The 11,993-nt window shown below is 39.4% G+C and overlaps 1 non-coding gene across 1 annotated transcript; it reads right to left on the reverse strand.

The window, feature by feature from the left end:
* Positions 1 to 10,015: 10,015 nt before the first annotated feature.
* LOC128284863 (small nucleolar RNA R71) lies at positions 10,016 to 10,122 on the reverse strand. The gene has a single exon (XR_008275283.1). It is a non-coding gene; the product is annotated as a small nucleolar RNA R71 (small nucleolar RNA).
* Positions 10,123 to 11,993: the final 1,871 nt, after the last annotated feature.

Here is an 11,993-nt window from a genome sequence, read left to right on the forward strand (position 1 = left end):
GCCTGAATCTTTCGACTCGACAAATGGTTGACGTAGCTGCTAGCGGAACCATCAATAATAAGACACTTGAAGATGCCTATGAATTTATAGACGAGATGTCACTGAATAACTATTAGTTGCAAGTCATGAGGACAAAGCCAATGAAAACAACTGGTGTTTATAATGTCGGTTTGGTCACTATGCTCTCTAATCAGGTAGAACTCTTGAATAAGAAAATTGAAGGTTTTCTTAGTTCTTCATAGGTTCACCCAGTAATGCAGTACGAAGTAAGTGGAGGTGGATCAAGCAGTTCAGACCACCTTATGGCCACAACATGGAGAATGAGCAGTTAAAATACATGGGTAACAATCCTCGATCTCAATACAATCCTTATAGCAATACTTACAATGCAGATTGGAGGAACCACCCAAATTTTTCATGGGGAGGCAAAGGAAATCAGAAACCACCACCTTTTCTAGGCATTCAGCAACCACCGTACCAGCAGGAGAAAAAGTAGAAAGTTGAGGAGATGCTAACCAAATTCATCTCGGTGTCAGAAACTCGCTTTTAGAATATCGAGACGGCACTCAAAAATCAACAAGCATCAATCTAGGGCCTCGAAACTCAGATTGGATAGGTCACCAAGTTGATTTCTGAATGACCACAAGGTAGCCTGCCAAGCAACACTGAATTTAACTCAAGGGAGCAACTCAACGCAATTTCCATTCAAGATGAGGAAGGGTTAGTTGCAAAACGAAGGCCAGAAACGTTGGTAAGCAAAGGTAAGAATGAGGTAGGCCAAAATGACCTAAAGCTGATGAGTACAGAATATAAACCTCGTGTGCCATACCCCAATGCAACAAGGAAAGACCGATCAGATGAGCAATTTTGTAAATTCCTTAAACTTTTAAAGAAACTACATATTAACTTACCGTTTATAGAAGCCCTTTCGTAGATGCCAAACGCATTCAAGTTTTTAAAAGAGCTTCTAAAAAATAAACGAAAGTTGGATGAGGCATCGCATATGGAGTTGAATGCAGTTTGCTCAGCCATATTATAGAATAAGCTACCCAACAAATTAAAGAATCCAGGGAGTTTTACAATTCCTTGTTTAATTGGTAGTTTAGATGTCCATAATGCATTGGCTGACTTAGGGACAAGCATTAATGTTATGCCTTATAAAATGTTTAAACAGTTAGGTCTTGGGAAACTCAAACAAACTAGGATGAGTATTCAATTAGCAGATAAAACTATCAGACTTCCTAGGGGTATTATTGAAGATGTACTAGTTAAAATTGACAGATTTATATTCCCAGTTGATTTTGTTGTTCTAGACATAGAAGAGGATAGTAACGTCACCCTAATTTTAGGAAGGCCCTTTTTAGCAACTGCTAGAACGATTATTGACGTTGGCACAGGTGAACTCACACTTCGTGTGGAGGATGAAAGAATCACCCTTCAAGCTCGTAATTCGAATAACACATCGAAAATTGAAGGTGATTGTCCAAATCATTCTGCTAAAACTAACTATATGGTGCAACCTTCTTTGTAGGAAATAAGTTCGAAGAGCCTACACAAGCCATATTCAAGCAACAACAAAGGACCTAACTATGATGAATGCAGGCTACAAATCGAGGAACAATATGAATGGCGGATACAGAAACCGAGAACACCTGATAAACCAAAATCGAGTCAGGACGAGCTCAATACATCACCAAATCAACTTAAGGTTGGAGACAAAGTACCACTAGATGCAGCAGATCCTTGCATTACCACTTCTGAACCTAGTGAAGAAATTCCTCTCACGGTACTCAGTATTTTCCCAATGGTACAGTCAAGGTAATTCACCCCAAATTCGAAACCTTTAAGGTAAACAATACTCGTCTTAAACCTTATAATGATAAAGTTGATAGTAGGGATGAGGAGCGTAAGCTCCTCGAGCCACCATGATTACACACCAGAGAGGTAAGTCGAGCTTAGAATATAAATAAGCGCTTCTCGAGAGGCAACCCGAGCACTAACATATTAATTTCTTTAAATTTTAGCTTTTAACATCTAACATGCTAACCGAATGATAGAACGCAGGCTTTCTAAAGACCACAAGGCTAGGCACACGGGTGTGCATTAGGCCGTGTGAAAATAGGGAAAAAATTTTCCCCAACACGGAAAGCGATAAGCCACCACGGCCGTGCGATGTGGCTGTGGGCGAACCTGCCAAAGCAACACGGGCGTTCGACATGCCCGTGCTTTGAAACCGTGGACGACCCTGTCAAATTAGCACGGGCGTGCAACACACTCATGCCCAGCCTTCGTGGTCAACACTGTCAAACTAACACGGGCGTGGGCTATCATACACGAGTGTGGGAGAAGCGAACGAAGCAAGACACGGCCGTGCAACACGACCATGTGCACCCACACGCCCAAAGAACATGGGCGTGTGCCGAATTTCAGATGCGCCCAAATTCAAAATTTGTGAAACACAGGGCAAAAATTAGGCCACACAAGCGTGTCCCATGGCCGTGTGCCCCAAAATCTATATAAACCCCTCACTGTTCATCATCTCCCTCCCCAAAAACCCCAAACCCTAGTCGCTGCAACTTCACACGCCCTACCCCCCACGCCCATGCGCCGCCTACAACACTGATTACGACTCCCCAAGCTCCTTCTTTTTGCGTTTGTTTACTCTTTTCTCTCTATTTTCTTTAAATATGTGTTTATTCCATGATTTCTCTGCTCTATTGAACTATTTTGAATGAATATTCAGAGTTCCAATATTCAAATACTCATGCAAGTTTATAAAAAATTTGTCAGTTTAGTTACTACATTATGCTATACTCTTTCATTTTTCTTTGTTCCATGAAATTTATGCTTACCCACATGCATTCTTTCATATTCCCGTTACATTAGTCCCATAATCCTATAACTTGATATATTTAGTAATAATTCTTACTTCATCCCTCACGTAAGTCTCATGAAATATTCCTATTTAGTTTTATTCTTCCGTGCTATTTTTTGGACGTATTGGTTGAAATTTGATTTTTCAATGCAGGTACAATGTAGTCCTCACGTGGTAAGAAGATCGTTGTTCCCGCCTCGAAGAAGAGGAAAGGAGCAACGTCATCCTCGAGTCCTACCATAGAGATTAGGCACCCGTTCCTCCAGGTTCTCTTGAGACCCCAAGAGGAATTATATCAGATATTATGGGCCCGACCCCTAGGTGTGGGCCGCTACATTGACTGGGCCGCACTCGAACAGATTCAATTGGCTGACACGGTCTGAGCCCTCCTAACGACTGACCCGTGAGGGCTATTATTTGAGATCGTCAGCTGACATATCTCAAGTTCACATTGGAACTCTACTCGATGTTCTATCTTCAGACCGTCATGACAAACTTCAACGATCCTGGGACGGTCCAATTTTGCCTTGGTGGTCTAGTGCGCCAGTTGAGTGTACCCGAGTTCAGGATTGCATTAGGGCTCTACACGGAGGAATTCATAGATGATAATGAACTTAACACCCTCTATCGCCACATCCACTACTCCCCTTCAAAATTTTGGAGGGACCTCGTCCCTGCCTTGGCCACCTACGATCCTAGCCGCTCCAAGACATTGGCTCTCTCTCCATCCTTGAGGACTCTACCCGCTATCTTGGCTCACATTCTGACAGGGAGACAAGAGAGCACCAGTGTCGTCACCATCCACAATGCCTATTTCTTATGGAGTATGGCGAACGGGCACGTCATCGACTTCGCCTACTTTATTGCCCTCGCCATTCACCACCAGACGGAGCGGCTCAGGAGAGGGGTCATCTTTATCAAGCCCTATGTGACTCGACTGGCTCGGCACTTTGGGCTCCTCAACATAGCAGCCCAATCATCCTCCCTCACTCTCATCGGCCAGATGTCCCCACAGGGCATCTCGAGCATGCTAAGTATGAATATGATCGAGAAACGACGTGGCACCTTCCCTCCTCAGTACTGCCTCGTCCAGTCCACCGAGGAAGAGGATCCAAAGGACATTACTGATAATGTCCCTCCACGTCACGAGGACCCACCGTCTCAGCCACCACCTCCCTCTCGTCCAGTTCATGTGGCGGCTTCATACGCTGACATCTCTAAGCGCCTTACTCGATTTGAGCAGCAGTGTTTTTAGCGCTTCGATAACATTGGTGCTACTCTACAGCAGATTTGTCAGCACTTCCACATATCATCGCCACCCCCACCTCGCGAACCATCTAGTGATAAAGATGTTTAAAAACTTTTATTTATTATTTTATTTTTCTACTTTTATTCTATTTTAAGACTACTTTTTATTTTTCTTTATGCTTATTTTTATTAGGTTTTATAATTATTATTTTACAATTTTTAATTTCAGTAATTTCATTACGAGTAATTATTTTTCTTTATCTATTTCCTAAAAAGTTCCTGATTCTATCACAGTTATAAAGAGCTCCACAGCTTACTATTACTTAGGAACTTGAAACTCCACGGGGAAAGGTTCTCCATGACTACCATGCCCTGCTCGATCACGACCATAGCCAACATGGGATACAATATTCTTTTGGCGCAGCATTTATGGAACCCAACCTCTACCACCACCAGAGTATCCTCCTCCACTCTCATCATTGCCTTGGCCGATTATTCTCTATAACTCCAATTCACAGAATCCATTCATCATTCAGGAAGTTTCATTTCTCTCCCTATCTTATGATTATACATCTATCTTTGTCAATATATCTTTCTTTTTACATTAAGGGTGATGTACAACTTAAGTGTGGGGGGTCTTTTATATCTATCATTAGAAATCCCTAAATTTTGTCTTATTTTCATGTGAATTACTCATATCACTATTAGAATGAATTTTAATTAATTTATTATTTTTATTGATATGTCTTGAATTAAAACATAGGTAATTATGCATTGATTGTTTAAACTTTAAGACATTAGGGAATCAAGCATGATAAGTTGATTTTTGAAGAATTAAAAATTTTTATGTTGTTTTCCCAAGTTTAGGTCTTATCTTAAGTTGAAATTCACAAGTTTGAACATTAAAAATCCATAATTTTTGTGAGATCTTGAGCCTTTAGAGCATATTTTATTCCTTTCATGCTCACTTTCACTGTGAGTGTGTTAGTTTTGATTTGTTATTCTAGGACTTGCTTGATTATGCATGACAAGACCACACCATTTGATTTGATATGTCAAGATGATAAAGGCACTTAGGTTTAACCCACTCACTCCACAAAAACCTACCTCCATAATTAACCCTTACTGAACCCTTTTTGAGTCTATCAAACCATTAATAGATTTACCCTTAATATTAACCCATAACCCATTATTGTTGAAATACCCTAATTTGATCCCTATTTTTGTTGAGATTTGATTCGAATAAATTGCTTAGTTATGTTTTGTGCTTTTAAATATTTGACTTGTTCTAAAAAAAATAATACTTACATACATATTAGTAGTAATTCGTCATTTTTTAGCTCGAGTGTTAATTCCATATTCTGAGAAGAAGCTCACTTGTATTCAACCGATGACTAGTTATTTTTTTAGCTAGGTAATTTTTCAATTCAATCTCTATTCTAACATCTTGTTTCAGCTTGTGACCACACCCCTAATCAAATTCACGTTACAACCCTCTAAAAAGACATTTTTGATTGATGTATCAACTCGATATATAGTGGTGGAGATTTGATTTTCAAGCAAGCCTATAGTAATAACTTTTCATATTAACTAATGAGTGCTTTTATTAATGCCCTTAAACACCTTGACTGATTTGAGTGAATCTTTAGTGAGGATGTTAAACTCTATGAAATTTTGATCAAAGGTAATCACTTAGATGAAGGGAGAAACCTATGTTTTCATGATAAAACACTCAACTTGGAATGCTTGAAACTTTGATGTACGTTTATTTGAATTTTCAATGTATGAGTACTTATGGATTATTTTTGAGATATTATTGATAGGGATTATAAATTGAGAAGAATTTATTTTGATTATGAGTTGAGGATTTTTGCTTGAGGACAAGCAAATGCTTAAGTGTGGGGGTATTTGATAAGCCACAATTTATACATATTTTTATCCCAAGCTTAGCACATTTATGGATGGTTTCTCCTTAGAATTGGTGAATTTGATGCTCCTAATCCTTTAATTACATGTTTTATTCTTAGGTGAGAGTAGGAGAGTAAAAAGAGAGAGAAACGGGCTGAAAACGGAGAAAATAGACCCACGTGGAAATCAACATGGCCTGGACTTCCTCACACGGGTGTGTCACACGGCCGTGTCCTTTCGGTAGGATTGAAGCACGACTTACACGGGTATACTACACGCCCGTGCCTGTTCAACAGCCTTGACCACAACCTAGAGTAATCGCATACAGACGTGTCCCTGCCGAGTCCAAGTATAACCCTATTCAGAAAAGGCCAATTTTGGGGGCTCTTAGGCATTCTAAAGTCTATTTAAACACCTAAGGAGGCACTTCGAAAAGGGGCGCAGAGTAGGAAGGAAGGAATTACTCGAGGAAAGTTCATTGATCTATCTCAGAAGTCGGTTTCATTATCAAGACTGAAGATCTCCCTTCAAGTTCCTTCAGGAGTTTTGGGTTTTCTTATGTTGTGTTATCTTTATGCTTTTGAGATGTTTTCTTTCATAAGTATGAACTAAACCCCCTAATACCTAAGGAGAATGAAACTTAAGATGGATCTTGTTATTATTATCTGAATTGTGTGATAAATATTTGACTTGTTCTTAATTCTTGTTTTGATATTCCAGGATATTGATTCAAGTCAAGATCTTATTCAGAGGAGGAATAGACCCTGTCTAAGAGTAAATTTTTCATAATTAAGCGGAGTTGATTGCACGCCTAGAGATAGGGTGATAAGATTTTGCCGAATTAAGGTGAAACCTAATAAGGGAATCCATAGATCGAGTTAATGCAATTCTAGGGTGTTAATTAGAAAGAGATTTCAATTATTCAACCTAGGGTTAGATGTTATTAGTCTCGAGAGAGATAATAATATAACTTAGGGATTTCTACGAATCAAGTCAAATGAATAAATTGTCTCATTTAGAGTCAAATAACAAGTGAAGTCTAGGTGGATTTTACCTTAGGTATTGTCTTAATCAATCGAATTTTCCTTGAGTAATTCCTTCCTTCCTACTCTGCGCCCCTTTCTAAGTGCCTCCTCAAGTGTTTAAATATGCTTTAGAATGCCTAAGCACCCCCAAAATTAGCCTTTTTCGAATAGGGTTATACTTGGGCTCGGCAGAGACACGCCCGTGTGCGATTACTCCAGCCCATGGTCAAGGCTGTTAAATAGGCACGGGTGTGTAGTATACCCGTGTAAGTCGTGCTTCAATCCTACCAAAGGGACACGGTCGTATGACACGCCCGTGTGAGGAAGTCCAGGCCGTGTTATTTCCCACGTGGGTCCATTTTCTCCGTTTTCAGCCTGTTTCTCGCTCTTTTTACTCTCCTATCCTCAACTAAGTATAAAACATGAAATTAAAGGATTAGGAGCATTGAATTCACCAAATCTAAGGAGAAACCATCCATAAATGTGCTAAGCATGGGATAAAAATATGTATAAATTGCGGTTTATAAAATACCCCCACACTTAAGCGTTTGCTTATCTTCAAGCAAAAATCCTCAACTCATAATCAAAATAAATTCTTCTCAATTTATAATCCTTATCAATAATATCTCAAAATAATCCATAAGTTTCAAACATTCCAAGCTGAGCATTTTATCATGATAATATAGGTGTCTCCCCTCATCTAGGTGATTACCTTTGATCAAAATATCACAGAGGTTAACATCCTCACTAAAGATTCACTCAAATCAGTCAAGGTGTTCAAGGGCATCAGTAAAAGCACTCATTAGTCAATATGAAAAGTTATTACCATAGGCTTGCTTGAAAATCAAATCTCCACCACTATATATTGAGCTAATACATCAATTAAAAAGGTCTATTTAGAGGGTTGTAATGTGGCTTTGGTTAGGGGGTGTGGTCACAAGCTAAAAGAAGATGTTAGAATCGAGATTGAATTGAAAATTTACCTAGCTAGAAAAATAACTAGTTATCAGTTGAATACAAGTGAGCTTCTTTTTAGAATATAAAATTAACACTCGAGCTAAAAAATGATGAATTACTACTAATATGTATGTGAAATCAACACAGCCTGGACTTCCTCACACGGGTGTGTCACATGGCCTTGTCCCTTTGGCAGGATTAAAGCACAACTTACACGGGTATTCTACACGCCTGTGTCTGTTCAACAACCTCGACCACGGGCAGAAGTAATCACACACGGGCGTGTCCCTGCCGAGCCCAAGTATAACCCTATTAAAAAAAGGGCAATTTTAGGGGCTCTTAGGCATTATAAAGCCTATTTAAACACCTAAGAAGGCACTTAGAAGGGGGGCGTCGAGTAGGAAGGAAGGAATTGCTCAAGGAAAGTCGATTGATCCATCTTAGAAGTCGGATTCATCATCAAGACTGAAGATCTCTCTTCAAGTTCCTTCAATAGTTTTGGGTTTTCTTATGTTTTGTTATCTTTATGCTTTTGAGATGTTTTTTTTCATAAGTATGAACTAAACCCCCTAAATACCTAAGGGGAATGAAATCTAAGATGGATCTTGTTATTATTATCTGAATTGTGTGATATATATTTGACTTGTTCTTAATTATGTGTTCTTAATTCTTGTTTTGATATTCCAAGATATTGATTCAAGTCAATCTCTTATTCAGAGGAGGAATAGGCCCTGTCTAAGAGTAAATTTGTCATAATTAAGCGGAGTTGATTGCACACCTAGAGATAGGGTGATAAGATTTTGCCGGATTAGGGTGAAACCTAATAAGGGAATCCATAGATCGAGTTAATGCAAAACTAAAGTGTTAATTAGAAAGAGATTTCAATTATTCAACCTAGGTTTAGACGTTATTAGTCTTGAGAGAGATAATAATATAACTTAGAGATTTCTACGAATCAAGTCAAATGAATAAATCGTCTGATTCAGAGTTAAATAACAAGTGAAGTCTAGGTGGATTTTACCTTAGGTATTGTCTTAATCAATCGAATTTTCCCAAAAGTATTTTCCTAAATTTTCTTTCTGTGCATTCTTAGTTAGTAATTAGTTTAGATAACCAAACCTCTTAATTTTTAGCCTAGATAATAAAAAGGAAGTAAATACTAGTACTCGTAGTTCCTTTGGGTTCGACAATCCGGTCTTGCTTAACTATACTACTGTTGGATAAGTATACTTGCCTTAATCGTGATAAAAAGTTAGTCTCAACAACGATTCATTTATAAATTTTTAAAACCTGTTACGAATATCACGCATCAAGTTTTTGGCGCCATTGCCGGGGAACTAGGATATTAGGAAAACTCGATTTTTATTACTTTAGCCATTTACTTTATTTGCAATATAAGTTTTTATTTCCTTTCCTTTTCTAATTTTTCTCTTATTTTCATCTGACAGGTTTTTCTAGTTTATGACCAGAAGAAACCCGTCAGGACCACTACCTTTTAATGGTGAAATTGATGGTGAAATTGATCGCACAGTTTGTGGAAACCGAAGAGAAATAATGCGAAGCTTACGGCACACAGAAGAATAAGAGAACGATACTTCAACCACAACGGATTACTATTAATTAGAATCCTGCTCCGCGCACTATGTATGATTATACTAAACCTTCTTTAAAAAGAACTGAATCGAGCATAGTTAGACCTGCTGTAGCTGTAAATACTTTTGAACTGAAACCTAACACAATTCAAATGATACAACAATTTGCTCAGTTTGATGGTTTGCAGGACGAAGATCCAACGCTCACTTGGAAAACTTTTTGGAACTATGTGATACATTTAAAATTTATGGCGTTTCTGATGACGCCATTCACCTTTGATTATTCCCTTTTTTCATTGAGAAACAAAGATAAACAATGGTTGAACTCGTTACCATGAGGGTCAATCACTACTTGGGAACAAACGACCGAAAAGTTTTTATTAAAATATTTTCCGCCGACTAAAATGGCTAAATTACGTAATGATATCTCTTATTTTGTACAGGTGGATTTAGAAACACTCTACGATGCATGGGAGAGATACAAGGACCTTTTGTGAAGATTCCCTCACCATGGGTTACCACTCTGGCTATAGTTCAAACCTTTCATAATGGCCTGAATCCTTCGACTTGACAAATGGTTGACGCAGCTGCTGGCAGAACCATCAATAATAAGACACCTGAAGATGCCTATGAATTTATAGACGAGATGTCACTGAATAACTATCAGTGGCAAGTCATGAGGACAAAGCCAACCAAAATAGTCAGCGTTTATAACGTCGATTCGGTCACCATGTTCTCTAATCAGGTAGAACTCTTGAATAAGAGAAATGACGATCTTCTTAGTTCTTCGCAAGTCCATCTAGTAATGCAGTGTGAAGTAATTAGAGGTGGATCAAGTAATTCAGAATACCCACCTTATGGCCACAACATGCAGAACAAGCAATTAAATTACATGGGTAACAATCCTCGATCTCAAATAATCCTTATAGTAATACTTACAAAGCAGGTTGGAGGAACCACCCAAATTTTTCATTGGGAGGCCAAGGAAATCAGAAGCCAACACCCCCTCCAGGCTTATTTCATGATTTCTCTACTCTATTGAACTATTTTGAATGAATATTCATAGTTCCAATATTTAAATACTCATGCTTGTTTATAAAAATTGTCATTTTAGTTACTACATTATGCTATGCACTTTCATTTTTCTTTGTTCCATGAAATTTATCCTTAACCACATGCATTCTTTCTTATTCTCATTACATTAGTCCCATGATCCTATAACTTAAAATATTCAGTAGTTTTGCTTACTTCATCCCTCACGTAAGTCTCATGAAATATTCCTATTTATTTTTATCTTCTGTGCTATTTTTGGGACGTATTAGTTGAAATTCAATTTTTCAATGCAGGTACAATGTCGTCCTTACGTGGTAAGAAGATCACTGTTCTTGCCTCGAAAAAGAGGAAATGAGCAGCATCATCCTCGGATCCTACCACAGATATTAGGCACCCATTCCTCCAGGTTCCCTTGGGACCCCAAAAGGAATTATATCAGATATTATGGGCCCAACCCCTAGGTGTGGGCCGCTACATTGACTGGGCCGCACTCAAATAGATTCAATTGGCTGACACAGTCTGAGCTCTCCAAATGACTAACCCGTGGGGGCTCTTTTTTAAGATCGTTGAGCCGATATATCTCAAGTTCATATTGGAACTCTACTCGACGTTCCATCTTCAAAATGTCATGACAAACTTCGACGATCTTGGGACGGTCCAGTTCCGCCTTGGTGGTCAAGTACGCCAGTTGAGTGTACACGAGTTCGGGATTGCACTAGGGCTATACACGGAGAAATTCATGGATGATAATGAACTCAACACCCTCCACCGCCACATCCACTACTCCCCCTCAAAATGTTGGAGGGACCTCGTCCCTGCCTCAGCCACCTACAATCCTAGCCGCTCTAAGTAACTGGCTCTCTCTATCCTTGAGGTATCTACACGCTATCTTGGCTCACACTCTGAGAGGGAGACGAGAGAGCACTGGTGTCGTCACCACCCACGACGCCTATTTCATATGGAGTATGGTGAACGGGCAAGTCATCAACCTCGCCTACTTTATTGACCTCGCCATTCGCCACCAGACGAAGTGGTACAGGAAAGGGATCATCTCTATCGGCCCCTATGTGACTCGACTGGCTCGACACTTCGGGCTCCTCAACATAGTAACCCAATCATCCTCCCTCACTCTCATTGACTAGATGTCCTCACAGGGCATCTCGAGCATGCTAAGTATGAGGATGATTGAGAAATGACGTGGCACCTTCCCTCCTCAGTACCGCCTCGTCCAATTCACCGAAGTGGAGGATCTAGAGGACATTATTGATGATGTCCCTCCACGTCATGAAGACCCACCGTCTCAGCCACCACCTCCCTCTCCTCCAGTTCATGCGG

The sequence above is a fragment of the Gossypium arboreum genome, chromosome 11 (genome assembly GCF_025698485.1).
Source record: "Gossypium arboreum isolate Shixiya-1 chromosome 11, ASM2569848v2, whole genome shotgun sequence".
NCBI lineage: Eukaryota > Viridiplantae > Streptophyta > Magnoliopsida > Malvales > Malvaceae > Gossypium > Gossypium arboreum.